The 24,678-nt window shown below is 34.1% G+C and overlaps 1 protein-coding gene across 2 annotated transcripts in view; it reads right to left on the reverse strand.

The window, feature by feature from the left end:
• LAMA2 (laminin subunit alpha 2) overlaps positions 1-24,678 on the reverse strand; it is a 447,101-nt gene that overhangs the window by 413,897 nt on the left and 8,526 nt on the right. The window lies entirely within an intron of this gene.

Below are 24,678 nucleotides of genomic sequence, written 5' to 3' on the forward strand. Positions count from 1 at the left end.
CACATTTCCATTTAAATTATTACAAAATGTCATTGTACTCTGATTCTGAAATTGCTATCCAAGAGAACATTTGATCACAATGTCTAGAAACAAATTGTAAAGAACAATATATCTTTGGGAAACATAAGTAGTATTTCATCAACATGGAATCAAGCTCTAACTCATTTATGATACCCAAGGCATAAAACAGAATCCATAGGGCTTCTTGAACAGTTTAATTGACTACAATTACTCAACATCAAATAATAAAGCTGCAAAATCATCAAGAGTAAAATCCGACACTATAAACTGAATCTGTCTAAACAGCAGAGAATGGATGACAGCAGAACATCCACACAACTCTACCATAAGCATATATGGAGGGATAGTTGTGAACAGAAACACTATAAACAACACTTTAATGAAGTGCTTCATTACTAAGCCAAGATTCTGTTAAACCTAAACATACGGTGGATTGTTGCAAAATAACTGCAGCTATTAGTAAAGCGCTATGAAAGGTATGAAGGATGAAAGCTTAACTTTTTCTTATTCCAGGCTTCATGTCTGCAGTGGGCATAAATATGGTATTACAAATAGTGACCATGAAAAGCAAGTAGTAAATAAAGTCACTTATTGAAAGCAGACTTTACCACATTTTGTGTGAAGGAGACCTTTTTTCCATTGCTTGCCTGTTCAGTAAAATACATTACCAAGTATCATCACAGACAGAAGTGAAGAATAGCCGTATGACTATTAACATTTTTTAGTCTAATCCTTTTTGTGTCTATGTCACTTTAAAATTATAGTACAAACCAAAAGAAGGTCATGATTTGAATTGTAGATGTTCTTGACATGAACAACATTTTAGACATATATCAAGTGCTTAAAGAACACAACATACTGGAATAACTTCAGATTCATTTTTCCAGACCAAACATAAATGAAATTATTTAAATATGAACAGAATAAATTTAAATGTCTATATTCTCAGTAATCTATTTAGGGAGGTTTAAAAGAATATATTCTAATGGGAATTGGAACAACTCCTTGATTAAGAAGGATGGGAAAGACAGTTACACCTGCAGTCAAATTCGCTTGAGCTAGTGTTACTCTCACCCTTTTGTTCCAAGATTCCTATTATGGATTCTAAAATTCTGTACTTCTGTACATATTTTAAAGGCTCATATAGTAATATATTAATTAGTTCATTTATTCTCCAAATATTATTGAACAACAGATTATTTATTGTGCCAGTCCTTAACATAAGTGTTGAAATATAGCAGTGAGGATAATAAAATTGCTCTTTCATGGAGATTATATTCTAGAAAAACAGACAATACACCAGTAGTCTGCTGGAGCCAGCTTGAGCTGACTTTCAAAAGCCAGTTTTGGCAAGGATGTGGAGAAAAGAGAATACTTGTACTCTGTTGGTGGAAATGTAAATTGGCAGAGCCATTAAGAAAAACAACATGGAGGTTCCTCAAAAAATTAAAAACAGATCTAGCATATGATCTAGCAATTCCACTTCTGGGTGTACACCCAAAGGAACTGAAAATAGGATATCGAAGAGATATATACTCTCCCATGTTTATTGCAGAATTATTCACAATAGTCAAGACACAGAAACAACCTAAGTGCCAATCAATGGATAAATGCATAAAAAAGAGGTGATGTGTATATATATATATATATATATATATATATATATATAAAAATACATACAATGGAATATTATTTCACCATGAGAAAGAAGGACGTCCTGCCATTTGCAACAACATGGATGACCTTGAGCACATATATTATGCTAAGTTAGAAAAGTCATACGGAGAAAGACAAGTACTATATGATATCACTTATATGTAGAATCTAAAAAAGCCAAACTGGTTACAAGAGAGAGTAAAATGGTGGTTACTAGGGAATGGGGAGGAAGGGAATAGGACAGATGTGGTTTCAGGGTACAAAACTGCAACGAGTGGCAAATATGACCTAGAGATCTAATGCACAGTATAGTGAACACAGACAATATAGTATTATAATCATAAAACTTGCAAAGAGACTAGAACTAATTATTACAACCATTAAAAATAAATGATAGCTATTAATATGATATAGGTATTAATTATTGCTATAATGGCAATCATATTACATTATATAAATGTATCAAATTAACATGTACATATCAAATTTATACAATGTTGTATATCAAATATATTTCAATTTTTTAAAAAGCCAATTGTGTTTATCTCTTCCCAATTCCTTGTTCAGTGACATCATGTTGGTAGCTTGAAATCAGTCCTGATAACGAATATTTACACCACGGAAATTGGCTAACACTATAAATCAGGACTTTTCTTTCACCCCCAGAGAATCAACTGTTAAACATCTGTCAGGACTCCACTGCAACAGACAAGACAAATGAATAAATAATGCAATTTTAGGTAGGGGTTTCTATAATAAATGGTAATCAGGGAAGAATTTTTATTTGAGCAGAGACTTCAGTGACATGACAGAGGAAGCCACGTCAAGATCTGGGGAAAGAACATTTAAGTCAAAGGAAATAGCAAATGTAAAGGGCCTGTTGTAGGAATGAACTTGGTTCATCTCAAGAAGGCCAATGTGGCTAGAATAAAACAGCAGCTACAGATTGTTGTCAGCTATGATTTTGGAGAAGCACACAAGGGCCTGGTCTTGCAGGTTCTACAGGATGTGGCAAGAAGTGTGGATTTTGGCTTCTGTATGTTAGGAAATCATTGTAGAATTTTGAGCAATGAGGTGATAGATCCAACATGTATTTTTTAAAGAGTACTGTGGCTGCTGTTTGGTGAGTAGGTTATGAATAGGGGATGGGAAATCAGAGAGACTAGACAGGGAGCTATGCTAGTAATCTAGATGAGAGATGGTGGCTTAGATTAGGGTTGTAATGGAGCAGATAAGAAGTTGCCAAATTCAGGATACATTTTGTAGGTCGAGTTTTCAGAACTTGGATAAGGGGTATGAAGGGAAAAGAATAATCAAATATAATTCCCAAGGTTTTTGTTTGTGTTTATCTATTTGCCTGGAAAACTGAATTAAGAGTAGTACCATTACTGAGAAGGTACATGTTTGGATAAAGTAAATCATCAAGACCTCTCTTTTGAACTATAAAATATGTGATGCTTCATTAGACATTCAGGTGGAGTTGCTGGTTGAGAGACAGAGGCAGGGTAGTGTTAAATGGGCTATTGCCACTTGGGAGAGTTTCATAACCTTTCAGTGCCTCATTTTTTTCCATCTGGACAATGGGAATAATAGTACATTTCCATCATAAAGTTGTGAGGATTATAAAACATAATACACATAAAGTGCTACAGCACTGTCCAGCCCATATTATACACTCATTAAATATTAGTTAGCAATGCTTTCATCCATTTCCTAGCTGATACATAGGCTCTAAATTGTTATACTTTTTAGATAACCTTGAAAGGCAAAGAAACTTGCATATAGAGTTGGCAAAAAAAATCTAGATCTATTTTAAAACTTTTAACTGAGACAGAGACACAGAGCCAAAGAGAAATTAGATTAGTCAATAAATATCTTCAAAGTGGAAGCCAAGTCTACCTTAGCCTTTACTCCTATCTATCCTTATAATTCACATGCCAATAGGCATTTGGGTTTTGGTTGTTTCTGTTTTGTTTTGTCTTGCTTTGGTTTTACTATCGTAATGAACAGAAAATGAAGAAAAGGGGTTGTAAATAATGCGATGGCAAAATACATTTTAAAATTTATTTTATTATTGAGATTTATTACTTGTTTTGAAAGGTCATATTATTTGCTCCAATGATATTGCAGGTAGCATAAAGTTTATGCTAAGATCTGGCTTTTCCTAAGATCTGGCTAGGTGTTCTGTCTCACTTACATCACCCTTGCATTCCAGGGAGTCCACAGCTTCTAGGAGGTCTGGAAGCAGGAACATAGTCTATGAGACCATATATTTGCAATTTAATTTTTAAATAGCTAAATTTCAAAGACTACGTAATTATATGAGGAAGATGTTCATAATATAATATCCATTTGACAAAACACAGTTGAAAAGAAGATAAAACTTTATGTACAGTATGCTACCAATTTAAAATTCATATGTATTTGTGTGTGCACATATGCATTGGTGTGTGTGTGTAGAAGTAAAAGAAAATAAAACCAAATGTTATTGCTATTAACTAATTTTTATAATTCAATAGAGCAGAATATATATCAAAAAGTTAGTTCATGAGGAAAAAAAATCTGTAAATATAGCTATGCTTCCTACGAAACCTAGGTAAAAAATATCCCAAGATGTATAAGGGAGAAACAATCAATAGGAAAGTACCCATGGAAAAAGAAAATGTTTCAAGAATAAAAGTTTAAAGTACTCATTTTAAACCATACCGGATTGAGAGACTGGGACTGACATATACACACTACTGTATATAAAATATATAACTAAAAAGAACCTACTGTACAGCACAGGGAATTCTACTCAATACTCTGTAATGGCCTATCTGGAAAAGAATCTAAAAAAAGAGTAGATATATGTCTATGTATAACTGATTCACTTTGCTGTACACCTGAAACTAACACAACATTGTAAATCAACTATACTCCAATAAAAATAAAAAATATATATACTGGAAATAGTAAAATGAAATGATTTTAAAGATATAAAGGAAAAGATGTTTGATGAAGTGTACTTTTATATGAGCATGTAGTTCACAAATTAATTAGGAATTCAAAGTTTTAATGAAAATCAAAAGACTTAAAGATAGTCAATACAGTCAGTATTCAGATAGGGAATAAAAATTATTCCTAGGAAATTGACAATATAGCCTAAATTAGAAAGGACTGTATATGAGTCCTATTTTTTACAATTTACAGTATCATCTACTTTAAGTTTGTTCCCAAAACAGAATCCCCACATTACATAATCAATAGATACAAGTGTTTCTTGTTGAAACTGAACTCTTTTGGAAACTTGAAAGTAGGCATCTACTAGGGAAGTCACATTATATCCTAACTTTATTGGGTGTTTAAAAGACTTAGATTACTGAAAAAATGTGTTAAGACTAAGAGACTGGATTAGCAATTTATGTTATTCTGGAGCAAGGAATAATTTATATAATCATATTATAAAGGAGTGATATAATATAATTAGAAAGTAATGTCATAGCAACACAAAGAAGAAAGTTCAGAGACAAGAAGATTCAGCAAAGCTATCCATTTATTCAACAGCTATTTATTGGGCACCTATTATGTCAGTCACCAGAATCCACTGATGCTAGAAAAGTAATGAAAATCTGTAAAGGAATTACCAAGAACTCTTACATATTTCTACATCTAAATAGTATCATATGCAATTACAGCTTTTAATTCAATCATACAGTATAAATTTTATTTCAAGTATAAAATATTATTTTGTCAAAGGTATCATCATGTTTTTAGAAATATTTCGATTGAGATATATGACTTTAAAAAACCCCAGCTATTTGACATACAGATTCAGCAAGTTTATAATAAATCATTGTTTCCTATCAAGTTGTTTTAGCACCTTAACCTTCATTTTCTACATTTGACAGTGATATTAAAAAGCATGTAATTTTTTGTGTTTAAAAAAATTCTACTTATTTTCTATATGTTCAGAAATGCTTCTTTTGTAAAATTTAGAGTATGGAACTCTATTTAATGTCTATAAGTACTAAGAATTTTAAAAGCTATGTTGATATGTAAATATTCAGGCAGGCTTTCATTGTGATTACTGGAGAGAAGTTTAAAAGCCCTTCCTTAGGAAAATCAATGAATAACACTAAAAATGAAGAAATAAGGATTTAAACTTCTGGAAATCATTTTAACCAAATTGGATTAATGATAATTTTTCTCAAATCTTCTAGCACAGTGTTTAGTTTATTGCAATTGTAACTGCCCGAAGAATTTTCTTATAGAGGCCCACAAATTCTGCATGATTCCTTAAAAGAAACGTACTTAAACTGAGCAATGAATAGCATTTAATAATGCAATAACTGTCTTCAAAACATTTTGAAAAGACCAAGGACACAGAATATGCACTTATATAGCCAACTGCATATTTCAAGTTATATCTATACATATATTACATGTTAGAGGTTAGTAGTATTCCTGGTAAATCTTAAATTTGAGGTAGAGTTTTAAAATTTAATACTCTTTTATATTCATCTATTCTTGTTTTTAGTGAGATTATCACAATTATTGGCATGTACACAAGCCATTATACATCCAAATGTATATGGTATACAGAGAAGTCCTATGCTCTTAATTACTCTAAGATTCAAGTAAGGAATTATACATTGCATGAATGTCTATTGGGAGTAGAGAGGGCAGGCTGTGAAATCAGAGAGAACTGGGTTTGGACTCTGGCTCTGTTGCTTGCCAGTTGTGAAATTTTGATCAAGTTGCTAAATCTCTCATCTTTCTAATAGAGTTGAAAAAACTCCATAAGATGATTCATGTAAAACATTTTGCCCTGTGTCTGGGAAAAAACAGGTTTACAAAAAGTGCCAGTTAAAACTCCCTAGAGATAAAAGTACCTCTGCTGTATTTCTCAACACAAGTACTCTACATATTATATTTATATTATCAAATTATTTATACTGTAAAAAACATAATTTACACAAATAAATTATGATAAGCAAAATGGTTGATTTCCACTTTGATGACTCAAAGTTATCACAGGCCTCTTTTTGATGACACATTTCCGCAAGTTGAGCAAAACTGCCCAGGATTTAACTTCCTTTCATATAATTCTTTTATCTGCCATGTTTCAAGATTCTCACATTTTACATGGGCACTCTTTACTGCTATTCTTTCCAACAGCATATGGTTATTATATATCTCTCTGAATGATTTATCCCAAGTTATCTCAAGGAAGATTAAAAACTGTGAAAGAAAATCTGAACCACTACCACTTCACACCCATTAGGATGGCAACTATCAAAAAAAAAATGCAGAAAATAACAAGGGTGGGCAAGGGTATGCAAACTGGGAAACTTCATGCACTGTTGGTGGGAATGTAAAATGGTGTAGCTGCTACAAAAAATTATGATAGCTCCCCAGAAAGTTAAAAATATAATTAGCATATGATCTAGCAATTCCACTTCTGGGTATATACCCAAAAAAGAAACAAAAGCAGGAATTCAGAAAGATTTTTGTACATCTATGTTTTATAAGCATTATTAGTAATAGCCAAAAGATGGAAGCAACCGAAGCCATACTTCCAGAATCATTAATTAGTTAAAGAAATTATTCTCAGCACTGATGGATGGAAAAGCTTATCATTTGAAATGAATCAATTGAGGGAGGTGGCAGTAAGGATAATAATGAAGCAAACATGGAAACTGTATTTAAATATTATTACTGAGAAGATGACGTATTCCAGCCCACTACTGCAAGATTTTATCACAGAAATAGTAAATACTATGATGGCAGACTGTTAAATTAAGTATTTACTCTGCATTTGCAAGAGTATTCATCTGTGCTTCCCAACCTGGCTTGTTAAATTAATATAATCATAATGACCCAATGCAGAGAGGCAACTGCTCATTAGGGTTTGGGCTGCTTTCCTTGGTTATACTATATTATGATGCTGATTTTTCTTTTAGTTGAGTTCATTGTTTCAGCTAATTTGAGATTAATCTACCATGACCTTCAACAGCAAACTTGGCTGAAATACCACATTAAAATATTTGTAAAAACAAACAGAACTGAGTATTTTGACAGGAAACATATTACTTTTAATATGTAGACCCAACCTGGCTAATAAGTAAAGGATGCTAAAATCTACTTTTTTTTCCTGTACTGTTTTATTAGCTATCACCTTAATTTGAAAATTATACAATCAACACGTGCATGTTTAAATAAATAGACTGAACACTGATAGGTGTTGCTGTGGTGAAAGCTTCCAAATTAAATCTTGGTGTTTGGAGCCATTCACCCTGTATTAAAGTTTCTCTAATAAATAAATATTGTCACTCACTGAAATTTAATATGGTGCTTTTTTTCTATATTCTGATATTTCCACTACCTGAGTGGTTTAACTTGTCCCTCTTAGCAGCTACATTACCACAGTTTATTGTTCCCTCTTTCTTGATATATTTTATCTTGGCTTCTCTGATTTTACCTTTCTCTCCTTACTCCACTCACCACTAAATTTGAAGTGCCTAGGATTCAATTTCAGGACTTCCTTTTAACTCTATACTTTCTTTCTAGGTGATCTTAAACAGGGCCTTTGTATTAAATACAGTGTTCAAAAATCCAATCATATCTTTTATGTTTCCACTTGGATGGTTACTGTGTTTTTCAAACATAACATGTTAAAACAGAGGCCTTATTTACCACCTAGTATCCCAATCCTGGTCTTTCTTGACTCTATAACTGTCTCAGTAAAATAAATTTCTTCAGGCCAAAATCCTAGGAGTCAACATCTTTGCCTCACTCTCTCTCCATTCCACCAACAGATCTAGTCACATCATCCTCCACAGTAAATCCCAACCTACCACTTCTGTCCATCTGTGCTCCTACCACCACAGTCCAAGTCAACATCATCTCTTGGCTAGAGTATTTCAATGGTTTCCTAACTGCCACCTAGTTTTTAACTCTTGTTTCACTACAATCATTCTCCATTTAGCAGGCACAATAAAATTTCTAACAAAATAAATGAAATCACATTATTCCTTTCTTAAATCCCACCGTAGGTCTCTCATTACACTCAGAATTAAATCTAGCTCCTTATGGTGACTGACAACTCCCTCCTACTCTAAGTAGACCTGGATATGTCCCAGACATCATCTCATAAAGCCTTTGCTCTTCATCACTATGCTCTAGCCACATTGACCTTCTTTTAATTCCTCAGCCTACCAAGTTTATTCCTGCCTGGTATAAAAGTTACTTAGCGTTTTTCATGATCGACACTTTCTGTTATTCAATTCTCAGCCCAAATATCACTTTCTTAAAAATACATAGAGACTTCCCTTGTGGTCCAGTGGTTAAGAATCCACCTTCCAATGCACAGGATGCGGGTTCAATCTCTGGTCAGGGAACTAAGATCCCACATGCTGTAGGGCAAGTAAGCCCATGCACCACAACTAGGGAGGAGCCCAAGCACCACAGTGAAAGATTCCGCATGCCACAACTAAGACCCAACACAGCCAAAAATAAATAAATAAATATTTTTTAAAAACATAGATAAACCATACAAATAAAGTAGCACCTTTTATTACTCTCTATCATATTATCCTGTTTTGTTTTTTCCATGACATTTTCACTATTTTACATTATTTATTTGATTTTCCATGTCCCTTCTCTCTCTGTAGCCACCCTCTCTATCCCTGCAATTACAATGTAAAATCTTGGAAAACAAGGACTTCTGTCTCCTTCATGGCCAGACTTTCAGGCTTAGAACAGTGCCCATCAAGTAGTAGTTACTCAATAAATATTTTTCAAGTGTATTATTGTTCAATGATTTTCTTTATGTATTATTCAGGGCATATACCATAAGGGACATGGTGCTTCCTACTGAGGATCATGTCCCTACTTTGATTAGTATTACTTTAGATGACAATTTCATGCATCTCAGATTTTTCAGGATGATCCCAGTTTTAAATATGCTTTCTTGCTTTCTTCATAACCCATCAAAATATTCCAATATTTAGTATATTTTAATATTGAAGCAATAATTGAAACTGTTCCTTAAATTCACCAAAAGAACCCCCCCAAATTCTTATCAGATAATATTCTCATTTTTTAACTATAAATAAAACAAATACACATTTTCTTTCAAGTAGAAGAACTATAAAAGATGAATAAAATACTAAAAACAGCTGTCTGAAGGCATCAGAGAGCAAGCAAAGCAGCCAGACTTGATTAAAGAGATACAAATAAAGATGAGCTGGCCATTTTCCTCTCAGGGTATTCTTACAGGAAGCTACATCCTAGAGCTTTCATCACTCTCTCAGGATGAGATGATGAACACTGAAGTTCATGGCTATGAAGTCAGCTAGGATGTGAAGGGCCATGAGCCACAGAGAAATGAATCCTACGTTCTGCTCAGCTTTTGACTTCAAGAGATTTGCCAAATTAAGTGGTGAAGGAGCCAGAAGATAAACACCATGCAAAAATTAACTCATAAGAAGTGAAAAGCTAAGCAGATCTTTCGTAAGTCTCACAGAGCTGACAAGACAAAATTGAAAGTTCAGAGTCTGCCAAGAAAGAAAGAAAAGGCTTTCAGTTATGAACCCTGAAGGTCTACCCCTAGAAATAAGGGCAAACCAGAAATAGCCATCAGAATCCTTGATCAAGCCACAAAAATCTAAATAGCTGATTTAATCAAGGCAATCTGGTCCTACTCTAACTCTTGCCAGAATGAAAATAAATTCATTTAAGAGAATTTTTACAAATTTTCAGATACAATGTATATTATTTAATTAAAAAAAACAAAAACAAAACTACCAAGCCTTCCATGAATCAGTAAACCAAGAAGGGGGAAAAAGAAAATAGAAAAAGACTCACAGGTGTTTCAAATGTTAGTTATCAGGCATATAATTAAAAGAAACTGTGATTAATGTGTTCCAGATGACTAAATAAATAAGTAGTCTGGAATCTATTTTTTAAAAGAATCAAATGGAAATTCTAGAACTGAAAAATAGAATTATTGAAATTAAGAGTTGAGTAAATGTGTTTAATAGAAGATTAGATCCAACAAAAGAAAGCATTAATATACTGAAAAATAGGTCACCTGAAAATGTATAGACTAAAGAAGCCTTGAGAGAGAGAGAGAGAAAAGAAGAAAATAAGGAAAAGCATAAAATATGTAACGGGAATCCCACAAATAGAAGAGAGAATGTAGATAGGAACATTTGAGGAAATACTGGCTGGGAATTTTCCAAAACCAGTGAAATACATCAACCCATAGAATACAGAAGCTTTTGAGTCCCAACCAGTATTTATACAAATAAAATCACTCCTAGACACAGGTGTCTCTGAACACCAAAGACAAAGAAATAAAATCTTCAAAGGCAAAAAAGACACCTTACTTTCAAAGGAGAAGCAATGTCTTTCACTGACCTCACATAAATTATGAAAGCCAGGCAATAATGATATAAAATTGTTAAAGTGTTGGAAAAACTTCCAAATTAGAATTTTATTCCTAATGAAATATATGTCAAAAAATAAAGAAAGAATAAACACTTTCAGGAAAAAACTGAGAGAATTTTTCACCAGCAAACTGTCATTGAAAAATAAGTCAGAAGGGAAATGACCTTATACAGAAGTAACTAATAAAAGAATAAACAAAAAGCAACAGAAAAAGTAAAACATGTGTTCAAAATTAAATGAATATGGCCTGTTTATGACGGTAATAGTTACTTCTTATGGAGCTTAATATATACATAGAATTAAACACATCAGAACTATGGGTGAAAATCTGACTGGGACAGGGGAGAGCTGGGGGTGGGTGGAGAGTGTAGAATTAAAATGTTATAAGGTCTTTTGCCTTGTCTGGGAAGTGATGAAAGTACCAATTTGTAGCAAGTTCTGAAATCAAAAATACATGCTATAATATTTATGCTATAATATTATAATTAATACAAGTAATAAAAGACTGCCCAGAACACATGTTAATGAAAGGAGAAATAGAATAATTAAATGGGGAAAAATCTTTAATATCCAAAAGAACTAAAGTCAGAGGAAAAAATATAAAATAAGACAAATAGAAAACAAATGGGAATATGTCACTTTGAACCCAAATATTAATAGTGATATTAAACGCAAATAATTAAATATCCAATTTAAAGACAAAGATCAGCAGACTGGTTAAATAAACAATTCAACTACGTACTGCTCAAAACAGGTACTCCTTAAATATAAAGACCCCAAAATAAACAGAAAAAGCTATATTATGTAAACACTAACAAAAAGGAAGCTCGTGAAGCTACAAAAGTAAATCTTAAAGATAGAATTACTGCTAGCAATGGTATTATTAAAAAGAAGGGTTAATACAGCTCAAATCCTAAATTTGTATGCCCTAATAAAATAGCTTCAATATATATAAACAAAAACTTACTCACTGATATATTCATAAAACTGCAGCCAATGACTACAGAATCCACATTCTTCCTAAGTGCACAAATGTCAGTGACCAAATGTTAAATGAAAATGAGTTTCAAAAATTTGAATTTCAAAGAATTGAAAATATAATGATCACAGTGAAGTTAAGTAAGAAAAAATAACAACAGCAAAAAGATGAGAAAAACACTCAATAGTTCAGGAATGAAGTACTTCACTTCCAAATAATCCATATATTATGGGAAATTATAATGGAAATTAGAACATACTTTTAAATAAATGATAATGCAAAATTTCAAATTTATAATATGCACCTGAAGCCATGTATAGAGACAAATATGTACCCTTAAATAAATACATTTGGAGAAAAGGCTGAAATATTAATAATTTAAATATCCATTCAAGAAGATAGAAAAAAAAAGTAAACTAAAATTTAAAAAATTAGAAAGGAAGTAAGAAACAAGACACATAAACACAGAATTCAATGCAATGTAATAATCTAAAAAGAGAGAAAAACAACCAAGCCAAATACTGACTATTCAAAGAGTAATAAAATTATTAAAAAACCTGTTAAAGCTTTAAAAACAGGTTGCACAAACAGTATTTGGAATGAAAAAAAAAATAGAGGCATCACCACAGATCACTTATATATTAAAAAGTTAATACTGGTATATCATTAACAACTTCATGCCAGTATATTTGAAAATGGAGAGGAAATGGATGAATTTTTTGAAAAGTCTGACTCAACTAACCAGACAAAATAAGAAATAAAAACTCTGAAGAGTCCCACATTTATTATAGATATTGATCTATAATTAAAACTCTATCCACAGAGAAAATGCCTGAGGCCAAAGGTTTTCAGCATTGAAAAGAAGTTAGAATACTGATTATCTTTACAGGGAGAGGGACAGAATGGCTCCAAGAGGGTCCTAGGTTAGTTTCTGGGTTGCTGGTTATCTTGATCTGGGTATTGGTTACTTAGGTAGGTTCAATTTGTGAAAATTCATCAAGCTTTTCAGTTATGATTTGTCAACTTTTTCATACACATGCTTCCCTTCAATAAAAATGTTAGAAATACACATATACATGGAAAATAAATGTTTCCTTCTAAAATAAAAACATTATCAGTCTAGTTAAAACATCAAAATTCAGCTATATGCTGTCTATAAGAAACATATTTCAAATGGAAAGTGGCAGAAAAGTTGAAATTAATAAAAAGACAGAAAAAAATAAACATGCAAATGATAACAAAATAAAGGGAATGTAAATGAAATAATACCAGGAGGAAAAAGTTTTTAAGAACATACTAGTAATGAATACGTTTACTTCTTAATGATTAAAAATTCAAGCAATCAGGAGGATATAAGAACAACAACAAAATAGTACAGAAGGTGTTAAAAAAAGTTTTATCGCCCAAATGACACTTTTGGGGCTTTCTCTATATAAATATTAATTTTCATAAAAACTGAATATATATTGAATCAATACTTTATTTAAGTTATAGGCCAAGTGAAACTTATAGGTAACCTTCAAATATGTCAGTAATTAAGCTGTTTTAGAACTATTAAACCAGCTTTAGTTTTGCTTCTTTTTCGGAGATTTTTTTGACGTGGACCATTTTTTTACTCTTTATTTATTTGTTTTTTTAACATCTTTATTGGAGTATAGCTGCTTTACAATGTTGTGCTAGTTTCTGCTGTAAAACAGAAAGTTAGTAAAACAAAGAGAATCAGCTATACATATACATGTATAGCCATATCCCTTTCCTCTTATGTCTCCCTCCAACACTCCCTTTCCCACCCCTCTGGGTGGTCACAAACACGGAGCTAATCTCCCTGTGCTGTGCGATGCTTCCCACTAGCTATCTATTTTACATTTGGTAGTGTATATGTGTCAATGCCACTCTCTCACTCTGTCAGAGCTTATCCTTCCCCCTCCCCATATCCTCAAGTCCAATCTCTATGTCTGTGTCTTTATTCCTGTCCTACCCCTACGTTCTTCAAAAATATATTTTTTTAGATTCCATATATATGTGTTAGCATACAGTATTTATTTTACTCTTTCTGACTTACTTCACTCTGTATGACAGACTCTAGGTCCATCCACCTGACTACAAATAACTCAATGCCGTTTCTTTTTATGGCTGAGTAATATTCCATTGTATATATGTGCCACATCTTCTTTACCCATTCATCTGTCAATGGACACTTAGGTTGCCTCCATGTCCTGGCTATTGTAAATAGTGCTGCAATGAACACTGTGGTACATGACTCTCTTTCAATTATGGTTTTCTCAGGGTATATGCCCAGTAGCAGGATTGCTGGGTCATATGGTAGTTCTAGTTTTAGTTTTTTAAGGAACCTCCATACTGTTCTCCATAGTGGCTGTATCAATTTACATTCCCACCAACAGTGCAAGAGGGATCCCCTTTTTCCACACCCTCTCCAGCATTTATTGTTTGTAGATTTTTTGATGGTGGCCATTCTGACTGGTGTGAGGTGACACCTCATTGTAGTTTTGACTTGCATTTCTCTGCTGATTAGTGATGTTGAGCATTCTTTCATGTCTTTGTTGGCAATCTGTATATATTTTTAGGAGAAATGTCTATTTAGGTCTTCTGCCCATTTTTGGATTGGGTTGTTGGCTTTTTTGCTGTTGAGCTGCATGAGCTGCTTGTATGTTTTGGAGATTAATCCTTTGTCAGTTGCTTTGTTTGCAAACATTTTCTCCCATTCTGAGGGTTGTCTTTTCATCTTGTTTACGGTTTCCTTTGCTGTGCAAAAGCTTTGAAGTTTCATTAGGTCCCATTTGTTTATTTTTGTTTTTATTTCCATTTCTCCAGGAGCTGGGTCAAAAAGGATCTTGCTCTGATTTATGTCATAGAGTGTTCTGCCTATGTTTTCCTCTAAGAGTTTTAGAGTTTCTGGCTTTACATTTAGGTCTTTAATCCATTTTGAGTTTACTCTTGTGTATGGTGTTAGGAAGTGTTCTAATTTCATTCTTTTACATGTAGCTGTCCTCTTTTCCTAGCACCACTTATTGAAGAGGATGTCTTTTCTCCATTGTATACTCTTGCCTCCCTTATCAAAGATAAGGTGACCATATGTGTGGGTTTATCTCTGGGCTTTCTATCCTGATACACTGATCTACATTTCTGTTTTTGTGCCAGTACCATACTGTCTTGATTACTGTAGCTTTGTAGCATACTCTGAAGTCAGGCAGCCTGATTCCCCCAACTCTGCTTTTCTTTCTCAAGATTGCTTTGGCTACTCAGGGTCTTTTGTGTTTCCATACAAATTGTGAAATCTTTTGTTCTAGTTCTGTGACATTGGCAGTTTGACAGGGATTGCATTGAATCTGTAGATTGTTTTGGGTAGTATAGTCAATTTCACAATGTTGATTCTTCCAATCCAAGAACATGGTATATCTCTCCATCTCTTTCTATCATCTTTAATTTCTTTCATCAGTGTCTTATAGTTTTCTGCATATAGGTCTTTTGTCTCCTTAGGTACGTTTATTCCTAGGTATTTTATTCTTTTTATTGCAGTGGTAAATGGGAGTGTTTCCTTAATTTCTCTTTCAGATTTTTCATCATTTAGTGTATAGGACTGCAAGAGATTTCTGTGCATTGAGTTTGCATCCTGCTACTTTACTAAATTCACTGATTAGCTCTAGTAATTTTCTGGTAGCATCTTTAGGATTCTCTATGTATAGTATCATGTCATCTGCAAACAGTGACAACTTTACTTCTTCTTTTCCAATTTGGATTCCTTTTATTTCCTTTTCTTCTCTGATTGCTGTGGCTAAAACTTCCAAAACTATGTTGAATAATAGTGGTGAGAGTGGGCAACCTTGTCTTGTTCCCGATCTTAGTGGAAATGGTTTCAGTTTTTCACCATTGAGGACAATGTTGGCTGTGGTTTTGTCATATATGGCCTTTATTATGTTGGCTGTGGGTTTGCCATACATGGCCTTTATTATGTTGAGGAAAGTTCCCTCTATGCCTACTTTCTGGAGGGTTTTTATCATAAATTGGTGTTGAATTTTGTCAAAAGCTTTTTCTGCATCTATTGAGATGATCATATTATTTTTCTCCTTCAATTTGTTAATACGGTGTATCACATTGATTGATTTGTGTATATTAAAGAATCCTTGCATTCCTGGGATAAGCCCCACTTGATCATGGTGTATGATCCTTTGAATGTGCTCTTGGATTCTGTTTGCTAGTATTTTGTTGAGGAGTTTTGCATCCTTTGTGACATCTTTGCCTGGTTTTGGTATCAGGATGATGGTGGCCTCATAGAATGACTTTGGGAGTGTTCCTCCATCTGCTATATTGTGGAAGAGTTTGAGAAGAACAGGTCTTAGCTCTTCTCTAAATGTTTGACAGACTTCACCTGTGAAGCCACCTGGTCCTGGGTTTTTGTTTGTTGGAAGATTTTTAATCACAGTTTCAATTTCAGTGCTTGTGATTGGTCCGTTTATATTTTCTCTTTCTTCTTGGTTCAGTCACAGAAGGTTGTGCTTTTCTAAGAATTTGTCCAACTTTTCCAGGTTGTCCATTTCATTGGCATATAGTTGCTTGTAGTAATCTCTCATGATCCTTTGTATTTCTGCAGTGTCAGTTGTTACCACTCCTTTTTCATTTCAAAGTCTGTTGGTTTGAGTCTTCCTTTTTTTCTTGATGAGTCTGGCTAATGGTTTATCAATTTTGTTTATCTTCTCAAAGAACCAGCTTTTAGTTTTATTGATCTTTGCTATTATTTCCTTCATTTCTTTTTCATTTATTTCTGATCTGATCTTTATGATTTCTTTCCTAATGCTAACTTTGGGGTTTTTCTGTTCTTCTCTCTCTAATTGCTTTAGGTGTAAGGTTAGGTTGTTTATTTGAGACATCTGTTGTTTCTTGAGGTAGGATTGTAATGCTATACACTTCCCTGTTAGAACTGCTTTTGCTGCATCCCATAGGTTTGGGTTGTCATGTCTTCACTGTCATTTGTTTCTAGGTATTTTTTGATTTCCTCTTTGATTTCGTCTGTGATCTCTTGGTTATTTAGGAGCGTATTTTTTATCCTCCATGTGTTTGTATTTTTTACAGTTTTTTCCAGTAATTGATATCTCGTCTCATAGCATTGTGGTCAGAAATGATACGATTTCAATTTTCTTAAATTTACCAAGGCTTGATTTGTGACCCAAGATATCATCTATCCTGGAGAATGTTCCATGAGCACTTGAGAAGAAAGTGTATTCTGTTGTTTTTGGATGGAATATCCTATAAATATCAATTACGTCCATCTTGTCTAATGTGTCATTTAAAGCTTGTGTTTCCTGATTTATTTTCATTTTGGATGATCTGTCCATTGGTGAAAGTGAGGTGTTAAAGTCCCCTACTCTTATTGTGTTACTGTCGATTTCCCATTTTATGGCTGTTAGCATTTACCTTATGTATTGAGGTGCTCCTATGTTGGGTGCATAAATATTTACAATTGTTATTATCTTCTTCCTGGATGGATCCCTTGATCATTCTGTAGTGTCCTTTTTTGTCTCTTGTAATAGTCTTTATTTTAAAGTCTATTTTGTCTGATATGAGAATTGCTACTCCAGCTTTCTTTGGATTTCCATTTGCATGGAATATGTTTTTCCAACCCCTCACTTTCAGTCTGTATGTGTCCCTAGGTTTGAAGTTGGTTCCTTGTAGACAGTATATATATGGGTCTTGTTTTTGTATCCATTCATCCAGTCTATGTCTTTTGGTTGGTGCATTTAGTCCAATACATTTAAGGTAATTATTGATATGTATGTTCCTATTACCATTTTCTGAATTGTTTGGGTTTGTTATTGTAGGTCTTTTCCTTCTCTTGTGTTTCCTGCCTAGAGAAGTTCCTTTAGCATCTGTTGTAAAGCTGGTTTGGTGGTGCTGAATTCTCTTGGCTTCTGCTTGTCTGTAAAGGTTCTAATTTCTGCATCGAACCTGAATGAGATCCTGCTGGGTAATCTTGGTGGTAGGTTTTTCCCTTTCATCACCTTAAATATGTCCTGTCACTCCCTTTTGGCTTGCAGAGTTTCTGCTGAAAGATCAGCTGTTAACCTTATGAGGATTCCCTTGTATGCTATTTGTTGCTTTTCCCTTGCTGCTTTTAATATTTTTTCTTTGTATTTAATTTCTGATAGGTTGATTACTATGTGTCTTGGTGTGTTTCTCCTTGGATTTATCCTGTATGGACTCTCTGGACTCTCTGCGCTTCCTGGACTTGATTGACCATTTCCCTTCCCATATTAGGGAAGTTTTCAACTATAATCTCTTCAAATATTTTCTCAGTCCCTTTCTTTTTCTCTTCTTCTTCTGGGACCCCTATAATTCTAATGTTGGTGCATTTAATGTTGTCCCAGAGGTCTCTGAGAATGTCCTCAATTCTTTTCATTCTTTTTTCTTTATTCTGCTCTGCGGTAGTTATTTCCACTATTTTATCTTCCAAGTCACTTATTCATTCTTCTGCCTCAGTTATTCTGCTATTGATTCCTTATAGAGAATTTTTAATTTCATTTATTGTGTTGTTCATCATGATTCCTTATAGCGAATTTTTAATTTCATTTATTGTATTGTTCATCATTGTTTGTTTTCTCTTTAGTTCTTCTAGGTCCTTGTTAAACTTTTCTTGCATTTTCTCCGTGCTGTTTCCAAGATTTTGGATCATCTTTACTATCATTACTCTGAATTCTTTTTCAGGTAGACTGCCTATTTCCTCTTCATTTGTTTGGTCTGGTGGGTTTTTACTTTGCTCCTTCATCTGCTGCGTATTTCTCTGTCTTCTCATTTTGCTTAATTTACTGTGTTTGACAAATCCTTTTCTCAGGCTGCAGGTTCATAGTTCCCGTTGTTTTTGGTGTCTGCCCCCAGTGGCTAAGGTTGGTTCACTGGGTTGTGTAGGCTTCCTGGTGGATGGGACTCGTGCCTGTATTCTGGTGGATGAGGCTGGATCTTGTCTTTCTGAGGGGCAGGACCAAGTCCGGTGGTATGTTTTGGGGTGTCTGTGAACTTAGTATGATTTTAGGCACCCTCTCTGCTAATGGGTGGGGTTGTGCTCCTGTCTTGCTAGTAGTTTGACATGGGGTGTCTAGCACTGGAGCTTGCTCATCGTTGAGTGATGCTGGGTCTTAGTGTTGAGCCAGAGATCTCTGGGAGAGGTCTTGCTGATTGATATTATGTGGGGCCAGGAGGTCTCTGGTGGTCCAATATCCTGAAGTTGGCTCTCCCACCTCAGAGGCTCAGGCCTGACACCCAGTCAGAGCACCAAGAACCTTGCTCTCGGGAGGCCACGAGCCAGGCTGCTCTTTATTGATTTTGTTACAATACTACTTCTGTTTTATATTTTAGTTTTTGGCTGCAAGGCATATGGGATCTTAGCTCCCTGACCTGGGATCGAACCCACACCCTCTGCATTGGAAGGCGAAGTCTTTACCACTGGACTGCCAGGGAAGTCCCCTTGTTTTGCTTTTTCAAGTCACTCTCATTACTACTCTAGCCCATTTGTTCCCTGCTCAGCATTATTATCAGTGTAGAAGGCCAGGAACTATTACTTACTGAGTATTAACTACTGTGTAGCAGTGTGCTTGGCTATTTGCCCATATTACATCACTTTACCCTATAACAATCTTCTTAAGAAAGAAGTGGTGCTATTGATTCCATTTTCCATATGACCATATTGAGGAGTATAAAAGTAGGACAATTTACCTAAGGTAAATGAGCTAATAAGTGATAGGTCAGGAAATGGAAGTGGGCAAAATTATATCTCCTCCTTTCTCCTTAGCCTCTTGCTCATCCTTCTTGCCATTTTAGTATTTTTAAGACTCAGGGTCATACTGAAAACATGTATCATCTACAAATTAAAACACACATGCTATCACATAACTTAAATATACAGTCAACTTCTAGGAAAAAACTCTAATTTATATGTGCATATGATATATAACTATATATAAGTATAATTATATATATAAGCATATATAAATATAATAAGTAAAAACTTAGACTTCAGGAATAAAATGGGACAATACACAATATTCCACCAACATGAGGAAATACAATTGTGTTTCATGTGTGAAAGTCATCAGACAGCTGTGAAAAATTGCCCACATTCAGTCTCTTTTAGTCAGTCCTCTTCAGACTTTGCATAACAGAGTCAGTATGATTTAAAATTTTTAACAGATCTTTCCCCACAGATATTTAACAGATCTTTTCATTATGTATTATTATTTCTATTTTTAAAAAATTCATGAATTTATTCCCTGGTTTCAAGAATCATTTTCCAGGGTAGTCATCTTGACACTATTTGAAATAGGATCTGCATCTCCAAAACATTTACATTTTCATGATATTGCTAGAATTTAGTTTATTAGCTATTTATATCAAAATACATAATATCTTTTGTCTAGAATCTTGTTTAAACAGCATTCTGGTGGCACTTTCCCCCTTTTATACTTCTACTTTTTTCAACTGGGAAATTTTTAAATATCAATTAAAAAATTACAGTCCTAGACTTCTCTGTTACAAATGAAGAGTTAAATTGATTAAAATCTGCTTTTCCCAAATAAAGCTATAAATGTGGTAAAGTCACACAGAGAGTGACAAATATGACCGAAGTTTAGAACATGTTTAGTAAAAGGATTAGTGAGAAAATTTACTTCATGCTATTTAACCGGAGACTTAAAGGAGAAATCATAAATTTGAAAATGCATAGCATATTTTATCATAAGAAATACAGTAAGAATATTTCTTCCTTTGTTTAATTTTCAGCTTTAATATGATTCTTACACTATGAATTGGTGTTTGGATTGTTTATTCATTAAATCATTTATTCATTTAATATAAATCTATAGAGTACCTCTTATATGCTGTGTATTATTCCAAGTGCTTAGAATGCGGCAATTCAAAAAAACAACAACTATCTCCACTCTCATGAAAATTGCATTTTAAATGGGGAGATAAACAACATTCAATATAAATACAGATGGTCTTGGACTTACTATGCTTCACTTCAGATTTTGAATTTGTATCTTTTCCAGGCTAGCAATATGTGGTATGATGCTCTCTTGTGATGATGGGCAGTGGCCGTGAGCAGCAAGACGCAGTCAGCCACGGGATCAGGAAGGTAAGCAACTGATACACTTTCAACCACTTTGTACCCACACACCCATTCTGTTTTTCATTTTTAGTACAGCATTCAATAAATTACTGGTGAAATATTTAACAATTTATTATAAAGTATGCCTGTGTTAGTTGGTTTTGCCCAACTGTAGGCTAATGTAAGTGTTCTGAGCATGTTTAAGGTAGGCTAGGCTGAGCTATGATGTTTGGTGTATTAAATGCATTTTTAACTTACAATATTTTCAATTTGCAATCAGTTTATTGGGATGCGATTCCATCATAAGTCGAGGAAGAGCTGTAGTAAAATACATGTAGTAAGTTAGACAGCCATGTACTTTACGGAGAAAAATAAAGCAGGGAAATGGGTTAGGAAATAGGGAGGGATTTGTAATTTTCAATAGGATTATCAAGGAGGTCCTTGCTATGAACATGACACTTGAATAAAAATCCAAAGGAAATGAAACAGACTGTATGGAAATTAGGGAAAATAATTCCAACACAAGGAACAGCAAGTGCAAAGGACTTCAAGACTTAGTGAAGTAGCCAGTGGGGCAACTGAAGAGGGGAGATTGAGCCCAGGGAAGAAAGGGGGTGAGGTAAATTCTTGTGGGTAATTGTGCTTTTTCCACTGAGTGCCATTAGAGGGTTTTAGTGGAAGGAGTGATCTGATCCAATTTGGTACTAAAATCAATGTGAGTGCAGTGTTGAAAGTAGACTGAAGGGGAGAAAATTAAAACTAATGCTCTGCACAATACAGACAGTAAAGCTGGTCGTCACCTTTATTAGTGATTAAAAGATCAGCACAAATTCATTTAGTGAGAGAGATTACACTTTCTAATTAACCACAGATTAACTACTTGTGACATTGAATCAATGATCTTAAAAAAACACTAAAGCAGGTAAAGAATTTAATTATATTATATTATATTTATATTCTGCTATACTAAACAAGACGTATCATGTAGGACATTTTGAACGTGTAGATTATAATCTCCACTGTAGTTAGTTTTATATTTATCAATTTAGCAGTGACCCAAATAATACCAAGAAAAAATTCAGTGATTTGAAGAGCAATCATGAACCATTCTTTCATCAAATCTGCTGAGTTCCTGCTAGATGCTGAGTGCCATGGTGGGTAGAAACAGTCTGAGAACTCTGCCTTCAAGAATGCTCAATCCAGAAGGACAACAGGGGAATACATCTAATCACCATGCCATGGGCTAAATCCTTCATAGAGATCTGTCTCCAGGAGACAGATCAAATAGACTGTATTGAACAGAACCATATTCAACCAGAGCTATGTAAATCTTGTTTCACTTTTTAATATATCACGTGTATCTTCCTTATTTAGATAATGGGATATTAAATGTAGGAATGTCACTTATACTTCTTTCTACCTGTTGAATATTTAATAATTAATTGTATCTATCTCACTTTTTTCATGCTTTATTATTATGAGGGATTAATTATTAACAGTTCAAGGAAAAATGGTTTTATGCTATTCACACACATTCCAAAAGTATAGCAATATTTGTATAGAAATATTAATTCATCCTCCTCCAAAACACAGCTCTCACTTTAAACTGTTAACCTATCTCACTAGATATGTCTCTATAAGGTCAATGAATAAAACATTTAGGTCAAGAACATGTGGAACTTGATCTCTGTAGCTGTAAGACAATTTTTCTTGATAAATGCATTTTTAGTTTGGGGGGATAAACCAGGAAGAGAAGGGAATTATGTATTGAGATAAAGGAGATTCCTACACAGGAGCATAACTAATTCCATGGCATACCTGGATTATCCAGGAATGAATATGACTCAATGTATGTTTTTTAAAGGTCTATTAAAAAGCTGCCCCTCTGTATTTTAACCCACTGGCCAATCAACTTTCTTCCTAAACAAATCAAAGGGAAAGCCTAAGAAAATGGCCAGATTTTTTTTTTTTTTTTTGCAGTACGCGGGCCTCTCACTGTTGTGGCCTCTCCCGTTGCGGAGCACAGGCTCCGGACGCGCAGGCTCAGCGGCCATAGCTCACGGGCCCAGCCGCTCCGCGGCATGTGGGATCTTCCCGGACTGGGGCACGAACCCGTGTCCCCTGCATCGGCAGGCGGACTCTCAACCACTGCGCCACCAGGGAAGCCCTAAAAATGACCAGATTTTTAAAAGTAATAAAATGAGATCATATATTACAATATATATTGTCATGAAAATCCGGTTGGAAAGGGACTAAAATGGAATATTTTGGACATCCTATTAACCTTCAATTTCCTATTATTGTCTTTTAAATTTATGTATATTTTTATTTACCACTATACTGGGGTTTTGCCTACACATCATTGGAACAGCTAAGCTTCTCTTTGAGATTATGCTGATAGTAGGTCTTTATGATAACTGTAATTGTCAGATGTAATTTAGTTGTTGTATTGCTATTATCGTTATTTCAATTTCTTGCCATGATATTATAATATTTATTTTACTAATCTAGAACTTGGGGCACAGCATGATTAAATTATTTGCTCAAGATATGCTGTGAGTAAATAGTAGTATTGGGAAAAGTTAATAATCCCTTAGTAATAAAAATCTAAAAACAATCTATAAAATAAGTACCTACTTTCTTCTCAGTAAGTGTTATATTTTTCTAGGGCTCATCTTGAATGATAAAACGTAAAAGAAATTTCCCAGTGTAATCTGTAATGATTCAATCAAGGAAATCCAATGGTGAACTTTATTTAAAATAGTAACTTATTAAAAGTATTCCACAGAGGAGCCAAGTATATATCAACAACAAAAAACCGGCACTTGTTGAAATTCATGCATCTCAAAATAAAAAGGAGAACTAATAAATGGTCAAACCTCTTGCTGAATGAATGACAAACAAACATTTAGTGATATTTACCTATTCATTATGAAACTACTGCCCTTGCCTCCCAGCTGAATAATAGCTCATATTATGATGAAAAACCTATTAATCCTTCATGCTGTAGGTGAAAAAGACTGAAGTTATGCTGTTTTAGAGATATGCTAAAGTGTAGTAGAAAATGAGAGATCTAGTCCTTGTTTTATGACAAAACAGACTTTGGCTATATTCTCCTGTGTAAGCCAGGAGATGATAACCCAGTATTCCTTAAACCCAAACAATGTATGGACCCCTTGAAATTATATACCAAAAATTCTCCCTAAATTAGGTCTTCCAATCCCAGTTTAGGAAATACTGGCATAGTTTGGCGTCTGGATTCATACAACTCCGGATGAAATCCCAGCCCTGTCCATAAAAGACTTTAGTAAGAAGCCCAAGTCACTTAATTTTTCTAAGTCTTAGTGTTCTTCAACTATTAAAGAGGGGTAATAATACTAGCTGCCTTATCAGCTAATTGTAAGAAGTAAATGATATAATAAGGATGTCCACATTTTCTCTGTTGCCAATGCATTGTAACATGACTTCCTGCAGA

The sequence above is a fragment of the Aethalodelphis obliquidens genome, unplaced genomic scaffold (assembly GCF_003676395.1).
Source record: "Aethalodelphis obliquidens isolate GAN/ISIS:26980383/991018 unplaced genomic scaffold, ASM367639v1 scaffold3, whole genome shotgun sequence".
Lineage (NCBI taxonomy): Eukaryota > Metazoa > Chordata > Mammalia > Artiodactyla > Delphinidae > Aethalodelphis > Aethalodelphis obliquidens.